Here is a 27,417-nt window from a genome sequence, read left to right on the forward strand (position 1 = left end):
ATCGCTGATCTAACACAGGTGCGGCAGAAGCGAGGAGAAACAGTATCTGAATACATCCAACGTTTCAGGTGTAACACCCCAACTTTTGCAACCTTGATTAATTGTCCATATTGCAAAAATTAGGGGGAACAAAAACTTTTTCTATAGACTAATTTAGATGAATTGCCTTGATTTGTTTGTTGTGATGAATTGCTTTGATCTGCCGCTAGATATATTGTCTTGATTTCTTGTTGAGTTCTGTCTTGAGTACCTCAAAGAACAACACCTCTAGTGGTCAGACATACAACTCACCTAATAAAACACATGTGTGACTTAGGTAAAATTGTTTTCCTTTTTACTACATCAAACTCTTCTCCTGATGGCAACATGAGTGTGCCATCTTGATATTCCTATTTGTGTTAGTCCAGCTCAAACCATCCTTGAATCCAAAATTTGGGATCATCTACCCTCATCACATCCTTCTCTTATACCCACTCATCATAGGTTGATTCTAAAGACAAGTCAACAATCTGTTTTGGCAAGCTTATAAGTTCCAGACTTTGGCAGTTGATATCTAAGCAACCACCACTGTTATTGTTGACCTCAATGCATGGATCTCATCTATGCAACATCCTCTTCAACCTCCACGTCTTGCATGTCTCAGTCAATCCTTGCAGCTCATATATTCAACTTGATCTTGTATCCTATTCAATGATTCAACTCTAGATCACTTCCTTCAATTTTACCTCTTGTCTTTATTCAAGTTTAATCTTCACAAAACCAAGAGTGGGAATGATGGGTACATTTTGTAGCCATCATCTACCCTTGAGAACACTTCTCCCTAAGTTAGTTTTCTCTCTCAAAAATCCTATTAATTTTCCTTCTCTAGTTTTGATCACAAAACTACTTCTAGTTTTATTAAATATTTTCAAGATAATTCTTCAAAGAGAACAAGGAACTGAAATGGGTTTTGTTTTCTCATCCCATTTCTACCAAGCACTGATTTCTAAAACATTACTCTCTATGTTGCTTTGTTTTTAACAAAAGGCTTGTTTATGGTACCCATACCATTTCTTGTTTACTTTAAATTTGAGAAAAACTCTACTTTACTTGAGAAAGTAGAATATGTTGAACCCCTATGTTCCAACTAGTTTTCTCTCAACATATTCAAAATTCCATTCCACTTGAGTTCATTCCCAATTGTGTCTAGACAATTGAGGTGTTCCATATACTTTTCAAATGAATCCTTTCTCAAATGGCAAAACTTGCACATCTTATGCACATCTCTGATCTACCACATTGTATCCCCTCCATCCTCCAATTCTTGATCAAATGGATAATCATTTGATACTTTCAAATCACTCCCAATTGACCTCTTATTTGAAGAACAACTTATATTTCATTATGCCTATCTCACTCCTCTATTATTTTCCATCATCACCTTGACCTCATGAATTAATGATGTATGTCAATATATTCATCCTTGTGAGTATATGGTTACTTCACTCACCATCTCTCCTAGCCTTGCTCTACCATTGTCTAAATCACCATCACCACCATCATCTCTTGGACACATCTTTTATCAGGTCAGAATGTCACCACCATCTACTTTAGCACCCTTGTGCATTAGTATCACTTTGCCTAAAATTGTATATCTTTTTAGGCCACCATTTTAGTAATTTGTGAGGCACTCAACCTTGGGTGTCATGCATGTGTAGCAATTATCTCTTGTTGATCACTTGTGCATGGCCAAAAATATGTGGCCGGCCATGCCATGGCACACATGCATCATGCCTCTCCATTTCCCTCTCTCTCACATAATTACTCCACCTTGGGATGCCTCTCCTCCTTTGTCCCTTCCCAATGCCACAAATAAATTCAGCTTGGGTCAAATATCTCTTCCCCAAACCAGCCTCCCAACTAACCCAATCAATGAAGAGGCTACCTCCCAACCAACCCAATCAATGAGGAGGCAGCCCACCCCCTCTCCCTCTATATAAAGGGGCTTGGCAGCCCACCCCCTCCTCACTTGCTCTCACTTTTCCACTCCCCACTCTCTCCTCCACTCCCACACACTCTCCTCCTACCTCTCCCCACGAAATTGCTGCTCCTCCTAGCTTCATGGCCGGCCATGGCCATGGAAAGCTCACCAAGATGCAGCTCCTTCCTCCCTCAAGCTCATCCTCACCATGAGAGCCTCCCCCTCCATCTTCTCCCCAACCTTAGATGGTTTAATCTCCTCTTCTTCTCCCTCCATTGCTAAGATTGGATCTTGATGCAGGTGCATGTTGGTCCAAGCATGGAGAAGGTTGAGCTATCCTCAGATCTGAAGTTCTTGAGCAAAGTTCGTCCAAAACCTTGCAGTAATTTCTGTTTCTTGCTGTTTCAGATTCTGGTACGATCTTGTAAAATCCGCCAAATCTCGTGTGCAGATCCAAATCGAGTGGTTAAAAGTTCTACAGATAGGTATTGAAAATATCTACAACTTGGCGTTAGTCTCATCCTAAAATTCGTTACGGATTTTGCATGATAAATAAAGTTCTGCAAACATGCAGAATCATTGTTTGTTAGATTTCTTCCGTTTTACAAAACCTTTTTGAGCAAACTCAATTTTGAGTGAAAGCCCTCTCCAGTACCTTCATTTTGGCGTTGGGTTCACTTCAAATGACCTAATGGAATTGAAATGGTTCACAGATCAAGATCTGGTCAGATCTGACTTTGTCGAATTAAATCAGGAGCTTGGAAACGAATTTTTGAATGAAACCAGTTGGGTAAGAACCACCTTTACAATACCTTTCAGATGCAGCTGACCTCATATTTTTATGAGTTGTGTACGATTTGTGGTGAATTAAACTTATTCTGTGTGTTCTGCAGACATGGCTGTTAGCTTTTAATTCATCAAAAATCCATTTTTGAACCTAATTGAGTGATTCCACTTCTGTAGGATTGCTGAATGTTTTCTTAATCATCTCAAACAAGTTTCAAACCTTTATCTGTTCTGCAACTCCATAGTTAAAGCAAATGGTGAAAACATGCAGTGAACTTGTAAATCCATTTGTGAGAGTTTCAGAAATATTTTGAACCCAAATCCAATTGCGTGTGAATCTCTGTTTAATTACCTTTCAAATGCCAGTGGCCTCATATTTTTAGGATGTTTCTACGATTTATGGCTTACAGATCTTGTTTTCTGTACAGTCAGATTCAAAAAAATTCCTAAAATTGTAGGTTTAATATTTTTGCGTGATTCCAATTGGGTTAGTCTTGTATTAGTACTGTCTATCTAGGAAAAATATTATTAGTCTCTGTTCATACATATTTGTTGCTGTTAGTAATGTTTATGTGTGACATGCTTTGTTGAAGCAAAACTTTTCGGTTTATTTAAAACCCTTGACCAACTCTTTTTAGTAGAGATGGGCAACCTTTGTTTTATGCTTGCAAACCAAAACCTCTGCAACCTAACATTATCTCTTTTGTTTTGCTTAAGTTTCCAAATGATGTGGAATATGGTTTGCTTCCTATTTTGGATGTAGTGTTATGTGAACAAATTAAATTAGGAAAACTGTTTTCCACTTTTCCAAAAATGTTTGAAAATGTTTTGTGAATGTATTTGATGTCAAACTAATGCTCTTGTCCTCTTTATGATGTTATCTACCAGGGGGTACTTAGCTTGTGCCATGGTGATACCGAGAGAGGCAATTGCTAAGTTATGATGCACTCATGCCTCTACTAGGTAAATAAATGGGGTTTTCTAAATTAAAACTCTTAAAGTTGTTTTGTGGTATCTATAGGTCCTTAGTATGTTATACCTTGGCTGCATGGTTAGTTGTTTATTGTTGTGTGTTTGTTTTGTTGGTGCAATATGTTTGATTGTGTTCCTTTTATATTTTCCGACGATAGATGCGAACAATTCCGGAGAAGAAGAAGAAGTGGTTCGGACAAGGATTTTATTTATATTGACGGGATTCTTATATTGATGAAGTTGAAGAAGTCCAGGGACAAATAAGCCAAGGCAAGCCATCTTTTGATCTCTGTTTTGGTGTCTAGTTGGATGTCATTTGTTGATGTCCAAAGCACCTTGAATTCTATGTGTGTTATTCTCTCTATTTATGTCATCTATGTGTGTTTCCAAGTGGGGTACTCCCTAGTGGTGATACTCCACCTTTGTCTTGTGATTATGGGATACATGGCATCATGGCCGTGCTACTCCCATTGGTTATCATGTATGCCCAACTTGAGCATGCATAATCTCAAGAAAATAACTTACATCACTCCCACCCCCTTTGTAGTATAGAGGTGTCTATGTCATGATCTTGGTGTATTCTCCAATTGAGAGGAGTATGCCGTGCACCCTATTGGAGAGTATGTTGGATAGTAATACTCCACTATCTAAGTTGTATAGTTACCACCACAAATCTGAGAGTATATTCCTCCTTGTGTTGTCATAATACATGCTTACCATAAGCAAGTATGATTCACTCCACTACACCTTTATACCCCTCTATGGCGTGATGACTCTCATCTCGGCCGTAGTGCAATAGTAGTTCAGCTCATGAAACTTTAGGTTGGGAACCCCTCAAGGTTTTACCTTGTTGTAAAAGTTTTTGATAAAACCTTGGGCATGATGTTTTCCCCAAGTGAGAATTTATGAAAGGAAAGGATTTGGTAAAAATGATGAGGATATGAAAAAGGTTGGGTTTTATGAAAACTTTGGCGCCTAAGTACTCACCCATGACAATTAACTAGCGCAACCACAATATCCAAAGTGGGCACGGGCTTAGTCCGTAGTTTGTTGAAGTTGACATGAGATACCTTCACCACTCTCTAGGAGGGTCACGATGACCTCTGACACCGGGTTGCGCTCTAAAGGAGGCAATACACTGCATTAACTTGCAGACGGACGACATCGAGGGTCTTCTATCATGGCGCCGGAGATACGCTCAAAAGGAGGTATGCTGCCGGGGTGCCGGGAAGGGGTAAGCCCGCAGGGAAGGACTCATGACAAGGGAGACAGGCGAAAGGCTATGACTGATTATCCGAGACTCGCATACTTTAGTATGACGAACCGGGGATGATCTCGGCGGATTTATCGGTTCTTGTGGGGAAAGTGCGCACACTCTGCAGAGTTAAATCTATTCGAATAGCCGCGTCCGCGGTCATGGACGGTTGGAATGGCTGTTGCTTAGCCTGATGAGTTTTGGTTTACAAAATGGTTTGGCAAATGAAAGGAAAGAACTTGTTTTGAAGTACCGGAAGGGTACGGGAAAGGTTGTGTCGACCATATGGAGATGGTTGGGAAGGACAAATAAATTGGGTTGCTCCCTTCCTAGTGTTTCATGTAGAGGAACTTTTCTTTAACAAAGATATAGAGATGCCATAGGACTTCCCTAGCAATCCCTTCAAATGAGATGGTGGTATGCTAACTCTTCTTTAACAAAGATATAGAGATGTCATAGAACCACCATAGTGTCCGCATCACTTGAGATGCCGGTATGCTATATCAACAAGAGAATCTATTTCTCTTTCACATGCTTTATCCACGAGAGAAACTATTCTTCCTCTCTTGTCTTCTTTAGTTAGAATTGTTATCACCTTCTTGATGGTTTGCGAGTACAATTCAAATGTACTCACGGCTTTGTCCCTGGCTATTTACTTGGCCAGACTTGGAGGAACACGATGGATGAAGAAGGAGTTGACGACGTCTATGCGAGCTAGGAACATCTTCCCAGTCAGTTGCCTGTAGGGTTTAAGGCGAATGACTTGGGCTCCGCGCTGTTGAAGTGATGATGCTACTCTGATGTTTAGTTAGGCCCTTCGAGGCTATTATGTAAGTAATGGTCATGTGACATTATTGTAATTTTCTTATTCCGCTTTGTAATGGATGGTGTAATTTGATATCAGTTCGGTTATGTGTTCACGGCGCACTGATCATGGGATCGTGAACTATATACATAACAGGGTATTTCGGACAGTTAGTCCGGGGTCCCCACAGAGCTGGTATCAGAGCCATCCTGACTGTAGGAGACCTTAGTTAGCATGGACGTTAGTTAGGAAACAAGTACTTGGACAAAACTATTTACAAAACAAATTGTTTCTTTAGTCGGAAGTATAGCTTCTACTCCTCTTATTTATTCAAAGCTTCTAAAATTCTTACCTCTCCGCTTTATAAAAAGGTTTGAAAATTCTTACTCTATTGTCTCAGCCAATTCAAACCTACATATTGGACGATGTCCCCAACTCAGGATCGGAGACTCGAACTCGAAGATGGCTCAATCCCTCAGGAAGACTCATATATCTCCAACTGCAGCTATTGAAGATTGGATGCCGACGTAGCCGTGTGCTTGTTGGGATGATAACATCATGTCTTTGGTTGTCACCAAAGTCTGTCAAGGAGCTGACCTTCTTCCTCCGTGGACTTGCACTTTTTGCAGTCATCTGGGATCAAGTCCTCAGTTCTTGACTAGTAATTTTTAGGCCAGCTACAAGAAGTTGACGATTTCGGGAGTACCTCAACAACTACCTCTTCGAAGACCTCACGTCCCCGGGATGTTGAGCAAGAAGACTACGCAGTTTTCCTCCGCCTCAACATAGAAGACCGAACACTGTGCTCGCTTCGCAACCAACTGCCCCGAAAATCCATGTTGGAGTCCATAAGAGCAAAATGAAGACGGCAACATATGTGACCAGCCCCCAAACCAATAGGATGGATAGGACAAACTCAATCGCTTTGATTGAGCTACCCCCACGCATTAGGCATTCCATGGGTACTTAGGTTACCATGCCTGGTTTGATGATTGCTTGTAGTTCCCTTGTGTGCTGCCTTGAGTGTCTTTTGTTTGTTTGTTGTGTGTATAATTGTCTTGGCTTTTTGGTCTGAAAAACACCCTTAGTGTGATAAACTAGCTTAGAAAGCCTCCCAAAGATGTTTTCACCCTCACCTACCTCGCCGATGTTTTGCTAACTGCTAGTTAGTTGGATAAGTTAACGAAAAGCTCTAACTCTACCCCCGTTAGCAGTTGTTTTTCAAACATCAGGAAAACTAACCCAAACCCCCATCTACGCTAACTTCCTTCAATATCAGCTAGAGCATCTCGACTACGCCAAGAAAGAAGAAGCCCTACCTTCAAGAATGACTGCACCTCTGCGAGAAGACATACTAATTTGGACTAACCTTGGAGCATAATCGCGCTAACCTCGAGGATATTTTCTTGAAAACTACCCTCTAACACACCGTCTAACAAGTTGAGTGAACAATAGCGTCAAAGCCAAGCTACATCACATGGTTCATCTGGTCCTCATCAAGTGAAGGCTCCTGAAGATACCTCAAGACTCAAGACTTTAGGCGTAGTTTACCCGCTAACTGCTTAGTTGCTACTGAAGTCAGCACCGACCCTCAAGCTGAAGATTGTCTTCGACGACCCCTGTTGCTGCTTCATATGGGTACCAACTAGGCGTTTCATCAACTTATTAACTCACGGCGCGTCCCCTATGGTTTAGTTAACACCGTGAGTGCCTCTTGAAGTTGCGGTCTGCACGTCGCCCCTGAAGATTCTTCAACTGAGTACGGAAGATCGATGACTCCTTCAGAAGCCCCCGCCAGGACCGCAAGGCAGAAGCTCTAAGATTTTCCGAAAGCCCGATGAAAAATCTTAAGGGTGGAAGTCTTCCACTAAAAGTTGGAGCTAACCTTAACATTTTAAACCTTTCTAACACACCGTTGGAAATGTGGGATGCACTAACCCCTCTTGAAGCCGTGGACTACTCAACGCCCGCTGAAGATGTTCAACTCCAAAGATCAATGGCTTCTCCAAAAGGCGCCCGACAAGACCCGTGGCCGAAGCTTACAGTTTTTAACGCCCCCTCCCCGATGAACAATTTTAAGGGTGGAAGACTTCGTCTTCCACTAAATTTAAGCTAACTCTAAAAAGTTTTCAACCCTGCTCAAGCACCATTGGGTGCACTAACTCTCCCACAATCATGAACCCCGCTAGGATCATTAAGAAGGTATAGATCCAACATCTGCACGGAGTCGTCAGCCTCTTCATGAAGCTCGCCATCGTCAGAAATCCATCATGTCTCTCACAAGCTGAAGTTGCGACCCTCTCCACACAAAGGCATGTCTACATAAAAATGGAGTCTAATTTTCGTTAAACTTTACAACCCCTCCAGTTCTACGCTCAGTAATCTCGGGACGAGATTATTTTAAGGGTGGAAGATCTGTAACACCCCAACTTTTGCAACCTTGATTAATTGTCCATATTGCAAAAATTAGGGGGAACAAAAACTTTTTCTATAGACTAATTTAGATGAATTGCCTTGATTTGTTTGTTGTGATGAATTGCTTTGATCTGCCGCTAGATATATTGTCTTGATTTCTTGTTGAGTTCTGTCTTGAGTACCTCAAAGAACAACACCTCTAGTGGTCAGACATACAACTCACCTAATAAAACACATGTGTGACTTAGGTAAAATTGTTTTCCTTTTTACTACATCAAACTCTTCTCCTGATGGCAACATGAGTGTGCCATCTTGATATTCCTATTTGTGTTAGTCCAGCTCAAACCATCCTTGAATCCAAAATTTGGGATCATCTACCCTCATCACATCCTTCTCTTATACCCACTCATCATAGGTTGATTCTAAAGACAAGTCAACAATCTGTTTTGGCAAGCTTATAAGTTCCAGACTTTGGCAGTTGATATCTAAGCAACCACCACTGTTATTGTTGACCTCAATGCATGGATCTCATCTATGCAACATCCTCTTCAACCTCCACGTCTTGCATGTCTCAGTCAATCCTTGCAGCTCATATATTCAACTTGATCTTGTATCCTATTCAATGATTCAACTCTAGATCACTTCCTTCAATTTTACCTCTTGTCTTTATTCAAGTTTAATCTTCACAAAACCAAGAGTGGGAATGATGGGTACATTTTGTAGCCATCATCTACCCTTGAGAACACTTCTCCCTAAGTTAGTTTTCTCTCTCAAAAATCCTATTAATTTTCCTTCTCTAGTTTTGATCACAAAACTACTTCTAGTTTTATTAAATATTTTCAAGATAATTCTTCAAAGAGAACAAGGAACTGAAATGGGTTTTGTTTTCTCATCCCATTTCTACCAAGCACTGATTTCTAAAACATTACTCTCTATGTTGCTTTGTTTTTAACAAAAGGCTTGTTTATGGTACCCATACCATTTCTTGTTTACTTTAAATTTGAGAAAAACTCTACTTTACTTGAGAAAGTAGAATATGTTGAACCCCTATGTTCCAACTAGTTTTCTCTCAACATATTCAAAATTCCATTCCACTTGAGTTCATTCCCAATTGTGTCTAGACAATTGAGGTGTTCCATATACTTTTCAAATGAATCCTTTCTCAAATGGCAAAACTTGCACATCTTATGCACATCTCTGATCTACCACATTGTATCCCCTCCATCCTCCAATTCTTGATCAAATGGATAATCATTTGATACTTTCAAATCACTCCCAATTGACCTCTTATTTGAAGAACAACTTATATTTCATTATGCCTATCTCACTCCTCTATTATTTTCCATCATCACCTTGACCTCATGAATTAATGATGTATGTCAATATATTCATCCTTGTGAGTATATGGTTACTTCACTCACCATCTCTCCTAGCCTTGCTCTACCATTGTCTAAATCACCATCACCACCATCATCTCTTGGACACATCTTTTATCAGGTCAGAATGTCACCACCATCTACTTTAGCACCCTTGTGCATTAGTATCACTTTGCCTAAAATTGTATATCTTTTTAGGCCACCATTTTAGTAATTTGTGAGGCACTCAACCTTGGGTGTCATGCATGTGTAGCAATTATCTCTTGTTGATCACTTGTGCATGGCCAAAAATATGTGGCCGGCCATGCCATGGCACACATGCATCATGCCTCTCCATTTCCCTCTCTCTCACATAATTACTCCACCTTGGGATGCCTCTCCTCCTTTGTCCCTTCCCAATGCCACAAATAAATTCAGCTTGGGTCAAATATCTCTTCCCCAAACCAGCCTCCCAACTAACCCAATCAATGAAGAGGCTACCTCCCAACCAACCCAATCAATGAGGAGGCAGCCCACCCCCTCTCCCTCTATATAAAGGGGCTTGGCAGCCCACCCCCTCCTCACTTGCTCTCACTTTTCCACTCCCCACTCTCTCCTCCACTCCCACACACTCTCCTCCTACCTCTCCCCACGAAATTGCTGCTCCTCCTAGCTTCATGGCCGGCCATGGCCATGGAAAGCTCACCAAGATGCAGCTCCTTCCTCCCTCAAGCTCATCCTCACCATGAGAGCCTCCCCCTCCATCTTCTCCCCAACCTTAGATGGTTTAATCTCCTCTTCTTCTCCCTCCATTGCTAAGATTGGATCTTGATGCAGGTGCATGTTGGTCCAAGCATGGAGAAGGTTGAGCTATCCTCAGATCTGAAGTTCTTGAGCAAAGTTCGTCCAAAACCTTGCAGTAATTTCTGTTTCTTGCTGTTTCAGATTCTGGTACGATCTTGTAAAATCCGCCAAATCTCGTGTGCAGATCCAAATCGAGTGGTTAAAAGTTCTACAGATAGGTATTGAAAATATCTACAACTTGGCGTTAGTCTCATCCTAAAATTCGTTACGGATTTTGCATGATAAATAAAGTTCTGCAAACATGCAGAATCATTGTTTGTTAGATTTCTTCCGTTTTACAAAACCTTTTTGAGCAAACTCAATTTTGAGTGAAAGCCCTCTCCAGTACCTTCATTTTGGCGTTGGGTTCACTTCAAATGACCTAATGGAATTGAAATGGTTCACAGATCAAGATCTGGTCAGATCTGACTTTGTCGAATTAAATCAGGAGCTTGGAAACGAATTTTTGAATGAAACCAGTTGGGTAAGAACCACCTTTACAATACCTTTCAGATGCAGCTGACCTCATATTTTTATGAGTTGTGTACGATTTGTGGTGAATTAAACTTATTCTGTGTGTTCTGCAGACATGGCTGTTAGCTTTTAATTCATCAAAAATCCATTTTTGAACCTAATTGAGTGATTCCACTTCTGTAGGATTGCTGAATGTTTTCTTAATCATCTCAAACAAGTTTCAAACCTTTATCTGTTCTGCAACTCCATAGTTAAAGCAAATGGTGAAAACATGCAGTGAACTTGTAAATCCATTTGTGAGAGTTTCAGAAATATTTTGAACCCAAATCCAATTGCGTGTGAATCTCTGTTTAATTACCTTTCAAATGCCAGTGGCCTCATATTTTTAGGATGTTTCTACGATTTATGGCTTACAGATCTTGTTTTCTGTACAGTCAGATTCAAAGAAATTCCTAAAATTGTAGGTTTAATATTTTTGCGTGATTCCAATTGGGTTAGTCTTGTATTAGTACTGTCTATCTAGGAAAAATATTATTAGTCTCTATTCATACATATTTGTTGCTGTTAGTAATGTTTATGTGTGACATGCTTTGTTGAAGCAAAACTTTTCGGTTTATTTAAAACCCTTGACCAACTCTTTTTAGTAGAGATGGGCAACCTTTGTTTTATGCTTGCAAACCAAAACCTCTGCAACCTAACATTATCTCTTTTGTTTTGCTTAAGTTTCCAAATGATGTGTAATATGGTTTGCTTCCTATTTTGGATGTAGTGTTATGTGAACAAATTAAATTAGGAAAACTGTTTTCCACTTTTCCAAAAATGTTTGAAAATGTTTTGTGAATGTATTTGATGTCAAACTAATGCTCTTGTCCTCTTTATGATGTTATCTACCAGGGGGTACTTAGCTTGTGCCATGGTGATACCGAGAGAGGCAATTGCTAAGTTATGATGCACTCATGCCTCTACTAGGTAAATAAATGGGGTTTTCTAAATTAAAACTCTTAAAGTTGTTTTGTGGTATCTATAGGTCCTTAGTATGTTATACCTTGGCTGCATGGTTAGTTGTTTATTGTTGTGTGTTTGTTTTGTTGGTGCAATATGTTTGATTGTGTTCCTTTTATATTTTCCGACGATAGATGCGAACAATTCCGGAGAAGAAGAAGAAGTGGTTCGGACAAGGATTTTATTTATATTGACGGGATTCTTATATTGATGAAGTTGAAGAAGTCCAGGGACAAATAAGCCAAGGCAAGCCATCTTTTGATCTCTGTTTTGGTGTCTAGTTGGATGTCATTTGTTGATGTCCAAAGCACCTTGAATTCTATGTGTGTTATTCTCTCTATTTATGTCATCTATGTGTGTTTCCAAGTGGGGTACTCCCTAGTGGTGATACTCCACCTTTGTCTTGTGATTATGGGATACATGGCATCATGGCCGTGCTACTCCCATTGGTTATCATGTATGCCCAACTTGAGCATGCATAATCTCAAGAAAATAACTTACATCACTCCCACCCCCTTTGTAGTATAGAGGTGTCTATGTCATGATCTTGGTGTATTCTCCAATTGAGAGGAGTATGCCGTGCACCCTATTGGAGAGTATGTTGGATAGTAATACTCCACTATCTAAGTTGTATAGTTACCACCACAAATCTGAGAGTATATTCCTCCTTGTGTTGTCATAATACATGCTTACCATAAGCAAGTATGATTCACTCCACTACACCTTTATACCCCTCTATGGCGTGATGACTCTCATCTCGGCCGTAGTGCAATAGTAGTTCAGCTCATGAAACTTTAGGTTGGGAACCCCTCAAGGTTTTACCTTGTTGTAAAAGTTTTTGATAAAACCTTGGGCATGATGTTTTCCCCAAGTGAGAATTTATGAAAGGAAAGGATTTGGTAAAAATGATGAGGATATGAAAAAGGTTGGGTTTTATGAAAACTTTGGCGCCTAAGTACTCACCCATGACAATTAACTAGCGCAACCACAATATCCAAAGTGGGCACGGGCTTAGTCCGTAGTTTGTTGAAGTTGACATGAGATACCTTCACCACTCTCTAGGAGGGTCACGATGACCTCTGACACCGGGTTGCGCTCTAAAGGAGGCAATACACTGCATTAACTTGCAGCCGGACGATTACTGAGGGTCTTCTATCATGGCGCCGGAGATACGCTCAAAAGGAGGTATGCTGCCGGGGTGCCGGGAAGGGGTAAGCCCGCAGGGAAGGACTCATGACAAGGGAGACAGGCGAAAGGCTATGACTGATTATCCGAGACTCGCATACTTTAGTATGACGAACCGGGGATGATCTCGGCGGATTTATCGGTTCTTGTGGGGAAAGTGCGCACACTCTGCAGAGTTAAATCTATTCGAATAGCCGCGTCCGTGGTCATGGACGGTTGGAATGGCTGTTGCTTAGCCTGATGAGTTTTGGTTTACAAAATGGTTTGGCAAATGAAAGGAAAGAACTTGTTTTGAAGTACCGGAAGGGTACGGGAAAGGTTGTGTCGACCATATGGAGATGGTCGGGAAGGACAAATAAATTGGGTTGCTCCCTTCCTAGTGTTTCATGTAGAGGAACTTTTCTTTAACAAAGATATAGAGATGCCATAGGACTCCCCTAGCAATCCCTTCAAATGAGATGGTGGTATGCTAACTCTTCTTTAACAAAGATATAGAGATGTCATAGAACCACCATAGTGTCCGCATCACTTGAGATGCCGGTATGCTATATCAACAAGAGAATCTATTTCTCTTTCACATGCTTTATCCACGAGAGAAACTATTCTTCCTCTCTTGTCTTCTTTAGTTAGAATTGTTATCACCTTCTTGATGGTTTGCGAGTACAATTCAAATGTACTCACGGCTTTGTCCCTGGCTATTTACTTGGCCAGACTTGGAGGAACACGATGGATGAAGAAGGAGTTGACGACGTCTATGCGAGCTAGGAACGTCTTCCCAGTCAGTTGCCTGTAGGGTTTAAGGCGAATGACTTGGGCTCCGCGCTGTTGAAGTGATGATGCTACTCTGATGTTTAGTTAGGCCCTTCGAGGCTATTATGTAAGTAATGGTCATGTGACATTATTGTAATTTTCTTATTCCGCTTTGTAATGGATGGTGTAATTTGATATCAGTTCGGTTATGTGTTCACGGCGCACTGATCATGGGATCGTGAACTATATACATAACAGGGTATTTCGGACAGTTAGTCCGGGGTCCCCACATCAGGACTGTCAGGAACCGATGTTATTCGGTTCGATTATCTGAGAAGGAAGCGATCGATCTGGCAGTACTGGGTCTCGCGACACCGATCAAGGACCTGACTTCCCAAGCAGAGTACAGTTCATTGTCGCACATGGTGCAGAAACTCACATCATATGAGCAGCGACACCCTGAATTGTACCAAGACAAGTTCAAGCGTCCGATAGGCCTGGTTGAGATGGAAGAATCTGAAGATCCTACACCAGACCTAGAAGTAGCTGTAGCTGAATGGGCTCGGAGGGCAAACCCCGTGTCTTGCAAATGGGTGAAACAACCAGGGCCTCCAAAAGGGTTTGACTTTGATTTAAGCAAAACTGAGCAGATTTTTGATTTGCTGCTGAAAGAGAAATAGTTGAAGTTACCCGAAGGCCACAAGATCCCTACGTCACAAGAGATGAATGGTAGGCCATACTGCAAATGGCATCACACGTTCACCCACGCCACCAACGACTGCAAAGTATTGCGCGCACAAATTCAAATGGCAATAGAATCAGGCCGATTAATCTTCGGACAATTTGCCATGAAAGTAGACACACATCCGTTTCCTGGCGTCAACATGGTGGATCTCAGTCACCCCATAAGATGCGAGCCAGGTTTATCTTTTGATGTCAACATGGCCGGGCTGGTGAACCGCCATGGAAAGGATAAAGCAGAAAGCAGTCACTCCCGTGGCAAGGATAAAGAGGAGGCCGATCCACGCGACCGGCCCCGATATGATGACAGACGATACTTGACCGAGGAAGAAGTGAGAAGCGTGCGGTATCAACGACCACTCTCCGCGCATCTCCTTAACAAATATGAGCAGCAGTATGACCGACGTCGGCGCTACGGCGTAGATGATGAGAGATATCGTCGGTCTGATACAGATGACAGGAAGTATCGTCGATATGATAGAGACAACGACGGGTATGAGCGTCACGCTAGAGGGAGGTCAAGAGAGCGAGAAGACATGGATAGGCATTGGAACTGTCCTTTCTTTAAACACTGCTGGGACTCAGGAATGAGCCGATTACCTACAATCAAGAACTGCCCAGAGTGTAGACAGCAGAGGAAGGGAACAAATGAAGTTTCAGTGTTCAAGCTTCTAGGGCCTCTCCCACCTCAGAACAAACGAGCTGAGTCATCTCAAGATGAAGACTTTGAGGAGTCAGATGAAGAAGAAGATAGGTACCACCGGCCAAGGTGGTGCTCTGATGGACTCAGCCATTCTCAGAAGCGTAGGGTGCTGCGGCTACGAAATCTGGAGGAAGCCGAGGCGCAGTACCTGTACACGTTGAGGAAGGCACGGCCCGATCTGGCCGTGAAAATTCAGCAAACGTTGGAGACGTAGACGCGCCCGCCAAAGAAAATGTGGCACCCCAAACAGACAAAAGCCGATGCAGAGGCATCGGCTGATACAAACATGGTGTTCATACTCCCGTCAGAGTTTTGTGCCCCAAACGACGAGGAAGTATCGGTGGCTCAATTCGACTGCGGTCCACGGCCAGTGATCTTTGAGAAGCCACGAGAGAGGAGCTACAGGCATTTGAAAGCTCTATACCTAAAAGGTTATATCGATGGGCAGCCTGTCAGCAAGATGTTGGTTGACACGGGAGCGGCAATCAACATAATGCCGTATTCCATGCTACGACGTTTGGGACGTTCCAACGACGATCTGATCAAGACCAACGTCACATTAAGCGATTTCAACGGCCAAGCATCAGAAGCAAAAGGTGTTCTGAATGTAGATCTTACCGTAGGTCGAAAAACCATCCCTACCTCGTTCTTCATCGTCGACAGCAAAAGCACCTACGCTGTCCTGTTAGGAAGGGATTGGATTCACGCTAACTGTTGCATTCCATCCACAATGCACCAATGCATCATACAGTGGGATGGAGATGAAGTGGAGGTTGTTCAGGCAGATGACTCAATCACGATCTCACTAGCTGCCATGAATATTTGGGATGCAGACGACCAAGAGCCGCTCTCTGGAATCAGTTTGGACGGCTGTGAACGCATCGAAGCTTCAAAAAACGGAGTGAGGCTGGTCTTATCCACCGGCCTGACAGAGTAGCAAGATCTAAGGCACTAGACGTACGTGGCAAGGCCGATCCCCGCGATCGGCCCCAAAATATGAAAAGTAGTAATCTTACCTCAAGCGCGTCACGTAGCCATAGTGAAGCACCAAGAAGTTGTAAACCCTCATTGAGCATTGCAATGAAAAAGGAGGCCGATTCTAGCGATCGGCCAAAATTATCCTCAACATGCATTTTACCTATGTTCAGCATTGATCTAGCAGGCGATGGAAAGCTGGGGTATGGGTTTACATCAGCTGATGAGCTGGAAGAGATTGACATTGGTCCTGGGGATAAGCCACGACCAACATTTATCAGCAAAAAGTTGGATCCGCATCTGAGGGGCCTGATGATAGCCTTGTTGAAAGAGTACCCAGATTGTTTTGCATGGGATTATACGGAGATGCCTGGGTTAGACAGGAGCATCATTGAGCATCGACTCCCTCTGAAGAAAGGATTTCGGCCGTTCCAGCAGCGAGCACGACAGATGAAGGCCGAAATCTTGGTGGAAGTCAAGAAAGAGATCCAGAAGATATTGGACGCCGGGTTCATCAGGCCATGCAGGTACGCTGAATGGATTTCCAATGTCGTACCTGTGGAGAAGAAGGACGGCCGATGGCGCGTCGCCATAGATTTTCGGAACCTCAACAGTGCCACTCCAAAGGATGAATATCCAATGCCAGTAGCAGAGACATTGATCAATGCAGCTGCTGATCATAAAATTTTAAGTTTCATGGATGGCAATGCCGGCTACAACCAAATTTTTATGGCTCCAGAAGATATACACAAGACTGCATTGAGAGTGCCAGGCTCGGTGGGCTTGTTTGAATATGTAGTCATGACGTTTGGACTGAAGAATGCCGGTGCAACATACCAAAGAGCCATGAATTACATCTTTCATGATTTAATCGGCAAATTGGTGGAAATTTACATCGATGACGTGGTGGTCAAGTCTGTTTCGATGGACGGACACTTGGAGGATTTGCGACACGTCCTGGACCGAACTAGGAAGTTCGGACTAAGAATGAATCCAAAGAAGTGTGCCTTTGGTGTGACGGCCGGTCAGTTCCTGGGTTTCTTGGTTCATGAACGCGGAATTGAGATCGGCCTGAAAAGTCAAGAGGCAGTGTGATCGATGAAGCCACCCACCACGAAGAAGGAGCTCCAATGTCTCATCTGCAAAATTAATTTCGTCAGAAGGTTTATCTCCAACTTGTCAGGACGAATCGAGCCGTTCATGGGATTGGTCAAAATCAAGTCTGATGAGGAGTTTCGCTGGGGGGCAGAGCAACAACGAGCATTTGACGAGATTAAGGAGTACCTAACGAAGCCACCTGTGTTAGTTCCGCCACAGCAAGACAGACCATTCTACATTTACTTGTCAGTAGCTGATACCTCCATCGCATCAGTGGTGGTGCAGGTTTATGATGGTCTGGAAAAAGTGGTTTTCTACCTCAGCAGAAGGATGTTGGATGCAGAAACAAGGTACCCCGAAATTGAGAAGTTGTGCCTCTGTCTATTTTTCACCTGCACCAAGATTCAGCCCATCTTGCTGTCGGCAGAAATCATCGTCATATGAAAATCGGATGTCATCAAGCACATGCTGTCGGCCCCTGTGTTGAAAGGCCGACTCGGCAAATGGATGTTTGCGTTATCGGAATTTAATATCCGGTATCAACCTGCGAAAGCAGTTAAGGGACAAGCGATGGCCGATCTTATTGCTGAACGAATAAACACGGACGTGGCAGCACTATCTGTGCGTGCATGGGCCATGTTCTTCGATGGATCGGTCTGTGAGGATGGTTGCGGCATCGGCGTGCTACTCGTGTCGCCTCGGGGGGCAACATTTTCCTTCTCCATCAGGATATCTACCCCTTGCACCAACAATGTTGCTGAGTATGAAGCGATATGCAAGGGAATGGAGTTGCTATTGGACGCTGGGGCAGAAGCGGTTGAGATCTTTGGAGACTCCAAATTGGTGATTTCTCAACTCACGGAAGAGTACAAGTGTGAGAGCGAGTCGCTCTTCCCATTGTGGATGCAATGCCGTGAGCTGATGGCACAGTTCAGCTATATAAACTTCAGTTGGATCCCAAGGTCGCAAAATACCGAGGCAAACGATCTCGCACAGACAGCGTCAGGTTACAAGGACGTAGCAGACGGAGCCGATTTTCAGGTGCAGTTCATGGAACCAGATGATTGGAGAGCCGATATCTTCAATTACTTGAAAGATCCGGCTCGGGGGGGCACCTAAACGGATAAGATACAGGGCCATGAAGTACGTCCTGATTGGCGATGACATGTTCTACAGGACTTTGGAAGGGGTACTTCTCAAATGTCTGGGACCAGCCGAGTCCAATTGGCTCTTACATGAGGTGCATGAGGGTGCCTGTGGAACTCACCAATCGGCTCATAAGATGAAGTGGCTGATCAGGCGATCGGGATTTTATTGGCCCACCATGCTTGAAGATTGTTTCAAGTATTATAAAGGGTGTCAAGCATGCCAGAGGTTTGGGAGCATTCAGATGGTACCCGCGTCAGCAATGAATCCTATCATCAAACCTTGGCCATTCCGAGGTTGGGGCATGGATATGATCGGCAAAATTCATCCTCCATCGAGCAAAAACCATGAATGGGTTCTGGCCATCACAGATTACTTCACTAAATGGGTGGAGGCCGTCCCTATGAAGTCAGTAGCATTGAAGGATGTCATCAGTTTCGTGTTGGAACATGTCATTCATAGATTCGGGATTCCCCAGACTATCACGACCGATGGAGGTTCGGTCTTCGTTTCTAAGGAGTTTAGAAAATTCTGCGAGGATATGAGAATCAAGCTGATCTGATCGTCTCCATACTATGCTCAAGCAAATGGGCAGGCTGAAGCATCCAACAAGAGCCTGATCAAGCTGATTAAGAGGAAAATTGACGAGCACCCTAGACGATGGCATGAGGTATTGTCAGAAGCTTTGTGGGCTTATCGCATGTCGTGTCATGGAGCAATAAAAACCTCGCCATACCAGCTGGTCTATGGACAAGAAGCTGTGTTACCCTGGGAAATCAAGGCTGGGTCGAGACGGATAACATTTCAGAATGATTTAACTGCTGAAGAATATGCAGCCCTAATGAGCGACAGCATTGAGGATGCAACGGAACTCAGACTATGGTCACTTGAGAAAATCAAGGAGAATAAAGCCAAGGTGGCTCGCGCGTATAATAAGAAGGTGAAGCCAAAGGAGTTCCATGTTGGTGATCTGGTATGGGAAGCTGTATTGCCCTTGGGGACTAAGGACAAGGCATATGGTAAATGGTCTCCAAATTGGCATGGCCCGTACAAAGTTGACCAAGTTTTGAAGGGTAATGCATACATGCTCGAGCAGTTGGATGGCGTGAAGTTCCCAGTAGCTGTCAATGGTCAACATCTCAAGAAATATTTCCCAAGCATGTGGGATGACGAACAGTGAAATGTGGGGGCCGATTCATGAAATCGGCCAGTAAAAAAAAAATTATACAAGGCACAGCCGATGCACAGACATCGACTTCAGAATAATAAAAAAGCCGATGCATTGCCATCGACTCTAGAGGAACAAGCTCAATTGAGCAGGTTAACAGATCGGTTTCAGGCCAGAGATCATGACATCTGAGACGAATCTCCCAGTGGATTTGCTGAGGAGTTGAATCTACGCGTTTGAGGTTGGAGGATGGTTTGGACATGGACTGGATCTGTTTGACCGTGTGAATAGGCAATTGTTTGGCCTCAAATCGTGTTTATAGTGCAGGCCGATGCCCTGCCATCGGCTCTTTGTGCAGCGACTTCGTTTGAGAATCGGCAAAATTGACGAGAAAGCAAAATTAATAGGGGAATATTTTCTTCATTAATAATAGGATTTCTTACAAAGAAAGAACCGATTGCTCAAGGGAGGAAGAACAAAAGAAAGGTCTATTGACCAATCTGCTACTACTACTACTAGGCATGTACTAGTAGATCCTAGTCTACGGGCCGTCGCTGCCCTCGTCGTCATCGGAGCTCTCGTCGGCGCTGCTGCCGGCGGGCTCCTCGTCGCTGCTCCAGTGGCCCTCATTGGGGGCCTCCTCATCTTCATCATCGTCGTCGTCGTCGTCGGACCCGGCGTGGAAGCGCTTCGCCGGTGGGTAATCCTCGAGGGAGTCGTCATCGTCGTCTTCCTCCTCCTCTTCCTCGGAGGAGGTGTAATCGTCCCAGGAGAACGAATCGTCCTCGCTCTCCGATTCCAGTTCCCCATCAGCGAGGAACTGGAGGTCTTCATCTCCGCTGGTCAAGGACTTGTCGTCCTCGGACCAGACAGAGGAGGCGTGGTCCTCCTGGTCCCACTCCTCTGGGGCGCGCTCGTCGTGCGCCGCCATCAGAGCCGCCATCGGATCCCACTCTGGCGTGGGTTCGCGGGAGGAGGAGGAGGAGGAGAAGGACTGGGAGGAGAGATCCGACGAGGCGGAGGAGGAAGAGGAGGAAGACATTGCTCTGAGATTGGGATTTCTTGGTGCCGATGGCCAGAACAGAGCAAGGGGATGAAGTGGCAAACTGTTCGACGCGGTTAAATAATGGGATATGGGGGAGTTAATGTTGCAGCAGTTTCCGAGGAAGTGGTGCCAAAGAACTGTCAAATCGTGCAGAGAAGTTGAGAAGGCAAGGCGTCATGATGAAGGATACTGCGACGGTTCTGCTCTGCCACGACATGACCCGACGAAGAAAAAGCAGAGTGATTTTGGAATTATCATTTCCAAAACCAGGGGGGCATGTGTTATCACCAGAATTTGACCGGATCAGAGGTGGGCCGCGATTAAGATGGGCTTGAAGAATATACACGGAAGATATACATGAATCGGCCTTGTATACAAAGTTTGTTCTAGTTTGCCCGTGTATCTGTAAATAGAGTAGGATACGTGTCGGTTAGATAGAATTTGGCTCGTGCACGGTTGGGATTATTCCCACGTTAGAAAGTCTATGGACTATAAATATGTATCTAGGGTTATTGAGAAAAACAACAATCACTTTCACAACAAATCAATCTAGGCGCATCGCCACCCCTTGTTTCGAGGGTTTCTCCCGGGTAAGCAACATGCTGCCTAGATCGCATCTTGCGATCTAGGCAGTATCAGTTTATTCGTTATTGGTGTTGCTCGTGCTGAAGCCTTTTTGATGGCGAGCAACACCCTTATCTTAGGTGTTTTGGGGTTGATCACAATGCTTTCACGATGCAATTGTTTAGTTACGCTACCCCTTGATATCTAGCTAATCTTACACCTATCTCAGGTGTAGGGGCAGCATCTTGCTTAATCGATATTTAGTAGATCTGATCCGTTATAGTTGCTCCTTGTTCCTCAAGGATTGGTTTGATATCTGTATGGTTAGGCCTTATAAACGGGTTGAACGATCCGGTAGTGCGTGAGGTGTGGTTTATTAAGCTCTAGAGGGATTGTTCCGGGGATCAACTTTACGTTGGTTTTTAGGCCTCTTTAGGGCTGGTTTTCCGCTATCTTACGTATCTGCTAGGCTCAACTACGCATAGGATGTTCCGATTATACGGTGAAAACCCTAGACTATCGTAGATTAGTTTAGCTTGATATTGATAAAGCATGATCCCCATGTCCTTATAAATCTAACATGAACCATGGGGCAATCGGCTCTTTGAGCCGATCCACAGAAAAATTTAAGAGCCGATCGGGGCTCGTATTTAATGTTTACATGTTTGCCATGCAGGAAATTAGTTGAAGCAAGCCATCACCTTCCTGACCAGGTATAGGTCAGGTGGCACGCCCTCGTAAGCACCAGGACGCGTGTACCAGAAGGCTTTGCGGGCCGTCGCCTGAGGGACCAGGGTCAGCCGCAATCCTGGGAGCCTCCCGGCTCTACGGTGTTGCCCGTCGCTGCTCGCCGGTGGGTTTCTGACCGCAACACATTCTGGCAAGATGCTGCCCCTACACCTGAGATAGGTGTAAGGGCAGGTAGATATCAAGGGGTAGCGTAACAATTACATCGTGAAAGCATTGTGATCAACCCCAAAACACCTAAGATAAGGGTGTTGCTCGCCATCAAAAAGGCTTCAGCACGAGCAACACCAATAACGAATAAACTGATACTGCCTAGATCGCAAGATACGATCTAGGCAGCATGTTGCTTACCCGGGAGAAACCCTCGAAACAAGGGGTGGCGATGCGCCTAGATTGATTTGTCGCTGCTCGCCGGTGGGTTTCTGACCGCAACACATTCTCGAAACAAGGGGTGGCGATGCGCCTAGATTGATTTGTTGTGAACGTGTTTGCGTTATCAGAATTTGATATCCGGTATCAACCTGCGAAAGCAGTTAAGGGACAAGCGTTGGCCGATCTTATTGCTGAACGAATAAACACGGACGTGGCAGCACTATCTGTGCGTGCATGGGCCATGTTCTTCGATGGATCGGTCTGTGAGGATGGTTGCGGCATCGGCGTGCTACTCGTGTCGCCTCGGGGGGCAACATTTTCCTTCTCCATCAGGATATCTACCCCTTGCACCAACAATGTTGCTGAGTACGAAGCGATATGCAAGGGAATGGAGTTGCTATTGGACGCTGGGGCAGAAGCGGTTGAGATCTTTGGAGACTCCAAATTGGTGATTTCTCAACTCACGGAAGAGTACAAGTGTGAGAGCGAGTCGCTCTTCCCATTGTGGATGCAATGCCGTGAGCTGATGGCACAGTTCAGGTATATAAACTTCAGTTGGATCCCAAGGTCGCAAAATACCGAGGCAAACGATCTCGCACAGACAGCGTCAGGTTACAAGGACGTAGCAGACGGAGCCGATTTTCAGGTGCAGTTCATGGAACCAGATGATTGGAGAGCCGATATCTTCAATTACTTGAAAGATCCGGCTCGGGGGGCACCTAAACGGATAAGATACAGGGCCATGAAGTACGTCCTGATTGGCGATGACATGTTCTACAGGACTTTGGAAGGGGTACTTCTCAAATGTCTGGGACCAGCCGAGTCCAATCGGCTCTTACATGAGGTGCATGAGGGTGCCTGTGGAACTCACCAATCGGCTCATAAGATGAAGTGGCTGATCAGGCGATCGGGATTTTATTGGCCCACCATGCTTGAAGATTGTTTCAAGTATTATAAAGGGTGTCAAGCATGCCAGAGGTTTGGGAGCATTCAGATGGTACCCGCGTCAGCAATGAATCCTATCATCAAACCTTGGCCATTCCGAGGGTGGGGCATGGATATGATCGGCAAAATTCATCCTCCATCGAGCAAAAACCATGAATGGGTTCTGACCATCATAGATTACTTCACTAAATGGGTGGAGGCCGTCCCTATGAAGTCAGTAGCATCGAAGGATGTCATCAGTTTCGTGTTGGAACATGTCATTCATAGATTCGGGATTCCCCAGACTATCACGACCGATGGAGGTTCGGTCTTCGTTTCTAAGGAGTTTAGAAAATTCTGCGAGGATATGGGAATCAAGCTGATCCGATCGTCTCCATACTATGCTCAAGCAAATGGGCAGGCTGAAGCGTCCAACAAGAGCCTGATCAAGCTGATTAAGAGGAAAATCGACGAGCACCCTAGACGATGGCATGAGGTATTGTCAGAAGCTTTGTGGGCTTATCGCATGTCGTGTCATGGAGCAATAAAAACCTCGCCATACTAGCTGGTCTATGGACAAGAAGATGTGTTACCCTGGGAAATCAAGGCTGGGTCGAGACGGATAACATTTCAAAATGATTTAACTGCTGAAGAATATGCAGCCCTAATGAGCGACATCATTGAGGATGCAACGGAACTCAGACTATGGTTACTTGAGAAAATCAAGGAGAATAAAGCCAAGGTGGCTCGCGCATATAATAAGAAGGTGAAGCCAAAGGAGTTCCATGTTGGTGATCTGGTATGGGAAGCTGTATTGCCCTTGGGGACTAAGGACAAGGCATATGGTAAATGGTCTCCAAATTGGCATGGCCCGTACAAAGTTGACCAAGTTTTGAAGGGTAATGCATACATGCTCGAGCAGTTGGATGGCGTGAAGTTCCCAGTGGCTGTCAATGGCCAGCATCTCAAGAAGTATTTCCCAAGTATGTGGGATGATGGGCAGTGAGATACGGGGGCCGATTTTTAAATCGGCCAGTAAAAAACTTTTTTAGCCGATGCACGGTCATCGACTTAAGAATAAAACAGCCGATGCACGGACATCGACTTGAGAACAAAACAGCCGATGTACAGCCATCGATTTTAGAGTTGCAAAATGTTGTGGTCAGATATCAAGTTACAGTCTGAATTCGAGGAGTGTTTGCTTGGATATCTGTCTGATTTAGGATTTGAGCTCGGCCTTATGGGCGTTTGAGGGTGAAAGGCCGATATGTTGCTATCGGTCCTTGGTGCGTTGACCTACTTTGGCAATCGGAATGATTAAAATTGGAGGACCAAATCGGTGGAGTATTTTTCATTGATTAACAGAAAGATTTTACAAGAAAGAGCTGATGGCTCTCAAAAGGATCATCCGATGTCTAATGCACTACTACTACTGGTCCTGCACTACTTCCTAAATCTACGGGCCGTTGCTGCCCTCGTCGTCGTCATCGCTGCCGCCGGCGCAGCTACTGGCGGGTTCTTTGTCGCTGCTCCCGTAGCCCTCTACTGGAGCCTCGTCTTCCTCGTCATCGTCGTCGTCGTCCCACCAGGCGCGGAAGCGCTTTGCCGGCGGATATTCATCGGAGGAGGTGTCGTCCTCCTCTTCCTCCTCCTCGTCGGAGGAGGTGAAGTCGTCCCAGGAGAAGCGGTCATCCTCGCTCTCCGCCTCCTCCTCCCCGTCGACGAGGAATTGGAGGTCGTCCTCTCCGTCGGTCAAGGACTTGTCATCCTTGGACCAGACGGAGGAATCGTGGTCCTCTTTGTCCCACGTCGTTGGGGCGAGGATGTCGTGTGCCGCCAACGAGCCCCACTCTGGCGTCGCCTCACGAGAGGGAGACGATACGTAGGAGATACCTGATGTGGCCGAGGAGGAGGAGGAGGAAGAAGACATGGCTACAGAGGAAGGGGTTTTTTTGCCGATGGCTAGTACTGAGCAAGAGGATGAAGAGGCGAACTGTTCGACGCGGTTAAATAATGGGATATGGGGGAGTTAATGTTGCAGCAGTTTCTGAGGAAGTGGTGCCAAAGAACTGTCAAATCTTGCAGAGAAGTTGAGAAGGCAAGGCGTCATGATGGAGGATACTGCGACGGTTCTGCTCTGCCACGACATGACCTGACGAAGAAAAAGCAGAGTGATTTTGGAATTATCATTTCCAAAACCAGGGGGGCATGTGTTATCACCAGAATTTGACCGGATCAGAGGTGGGCCGCGATTAAGATGAGCTTGAAGAATATACACGGAAGATATACATGAATCGGCCTTGTATACAAAGTTTGGGCTAGTTTGCCCGTGTATCTGTAAATATAGTAGGATACGTGTCGGTTAGATAGAATTTGGCTCGTGCACGGTTGGGATTATTCCCACGTTAGAAAGTCTACGGACTATAAATATGTATCTAGGGTTATTGAGAAAAATAACAATCACGTTCACAACAAATCAATCTAGGCGCATCGCCACCCCTTGTTTCGAGGGTTTCTCCCGGGTAAGCAACATGCTGCTTGCGATCTAGGCAGTATCAGTTTATTCGTTATTGGTGTTGCTCGTGCTGAAGCCTTTTTGATGGCGAGCAACACCCTTATCTTAGGTATTTTGGGGTTGATCACAATGCTTTCACGATGCAATTGTTTAGTTACGCTACCCCTTGATATCTAACTGCCCTTACACCTATCTCAGGTGTAGGGGCAGCATCTTGCTTAATTGTTATTTAGTAGATCTGATCCGTTATAGTTGCTCCTTGTTCCTCAAGGATTGGTTTGATATCTGTATGGTTAGGCCTTATAAACGGGTTGAACGATCCGGTAGTGCGTGAGGTGTGGTTTATTAAGCTCTAGAGGGATTGTTCCGGGGATCAACTTTACGTTGGTTTTTAGGCCTCTTTAGGGCTGGTTTTCCGCTATCTTATGTATCTGCTAGGCTCAACTACGCATAGGATGTTCCGATTATACGGTGAAAACCCTAGACTATCGTAGATTAGTTTAGCTTGATATTGATAAAGCATGATCCCCATGTCCTTATAAATCTAACATGAACCATGGGGCAATCGGCTCTTTGAGCCGATCCACAGAACAATTTAAGAGCCGATCGGGGCTCGTATTTAATGTTTACGTGTTTGCCATGCAGGAAATTAGTCGAAGCAATCCATCACCTTCCTGACCAGGTATAGGTCAGGTGGCACGCCCTCGTAAGCACCAGGACGCGTGTACCAGAAGGCTTTGCAGGCCGTCGCCTGAGGGACCAGGGTCAGCCGCAATCCTGGGAGCCTCCCGGCTCTACGGTGTTGCCCGTCGCTGCTCGCCGGTGGGTTTCTGACCGCAACACATTCTGGCAAGATGCTGCCCCTACACCTGAGATAGGTGTAAGGGCAGCTAGATATCAAGGGGTAGCGTAACTAAACAATTACATCGTGAAAGCATTGTGATCAACCCCAAAACACCTAAGATAAGGGTGTTGCTCGCCATCAAAAAGGCTTTAGCACGAGCAACACCAATAACGAATAAACTGATACTGCCTAGATCGCAAGATGCGATCTAGGCAGCATGTTGCTTACCCGGGAGAAACCCTCGAAACAAGGGGTGGCGATGCGCCTAGATTGATTTGTTGTGAACGTGATTGTTGTTTTTCTCCATAACCCTAGATACATATTTATAGTCCGTAGACTTTCTAATGTGGGAATAATCCCAACCGTGCACGAGCCAAATTCTATCTAACCGACACGTATCCTATTATATTTACAGATACACGGGCAAACTAGCCCAAACTTTGTATACAAGGCCGATTCATGTATATCTTCCGTGTATATTCTTCAAGCCCATCTTAATCGCGACCCACCTCTGATCCGGTCAAATTCTGGTGGTAACACATGCCCCCTGGTTTTGGAAATGATAATTCCAAAATCACTCTGCTTTTCCTTCGTCGGGTCATGTCGTGGCAGAGCAGAACCGTCGCAGTATCCTTCATCATGACGCCTTGCCTTCTCAACTTCTCTGCATGATTTGACAGTTCTTTGGCACCACTTCCTCGGAAACTGCTGCAACATTAACTCCCCCATATCCCATTATTTAACCGCTCCAAACAGTTTGCCACTTCATCCCC

At 44.5% G+C, this 27,417-nt stretch overlaps 2 long non-coding RNA genes across 4 annotated transcripts; both read left to right on the plus strand.

Annotated features, from left to right (window-relative positions):
• Positions 1 to 1,502: 1,502 nt before the first annotated feature.
• Positions 1,503 to 6,107, plus strand: LOC139830469 (uncharacterized). Of its 2 annotated transcripts, XR_011742460.1 has the most exons (4): positions 1,503 to 2,445; positions 2,674 to 2,750; positions 3,877 to 3,988; positions 5,638 to 6,107. It is a non-coding gene; the product is annotated as an uncharacterized lncRNA (long non-coding RNA). The 2 variants fall into 2 exon arrangements; XR_011742461.1 differs by lacking the exons at positions 3,877 to 3,988; positions 5,638 to 6,107 and adding an exon at positions 3,635 to 3,709.
• A 3,520-nt stretch (positions 6,108 to 9,627) lies between these two features.
• Positions 9,628 to 14,019, plus strand: LOC127302465 (uncharacterized). 2 transcript variants are annotated; one of them, XR_007852895.2, is made up of 4 exons: positions 9,629 to 10,570; positions 10,799 to 10,875; positions 12,002 to 12,113; positions 13,764 to 14,019. It is a non-coding gene; the product is annotated as an uncharacterized lncRNA (long non-coding RNA). The 2 variants fall into 2 exon arrangements; XR_007852896.2 differs by lacking the exons at positions 12,002 to 12,113; positions 13,764 to 14,019 and adding an exon at positions 11,760 to 11,834 and having other exon boundaries at positions 9,628 to 10,570.
• The last annotated feature ends 13,398 nt before the right edge of the window (positions 14,020 to 27,417 follow it).

This window comes from Lolium perenne, chromosome 1, assembly GCF_019359855.2.
Source record: "Lolium perenne isolate Kyuss_39 chromosome 1, Kyuss_2.0, whole genome shotgun sequence".
In the NCBI taxonomy this organism is placed as follows: domain Eukaryota; kingdom Viridiplantae; phylum Streptophyta; class Magnoliopsida; order Poales; family Poaceae; genus Lolium; species Lolium perenne.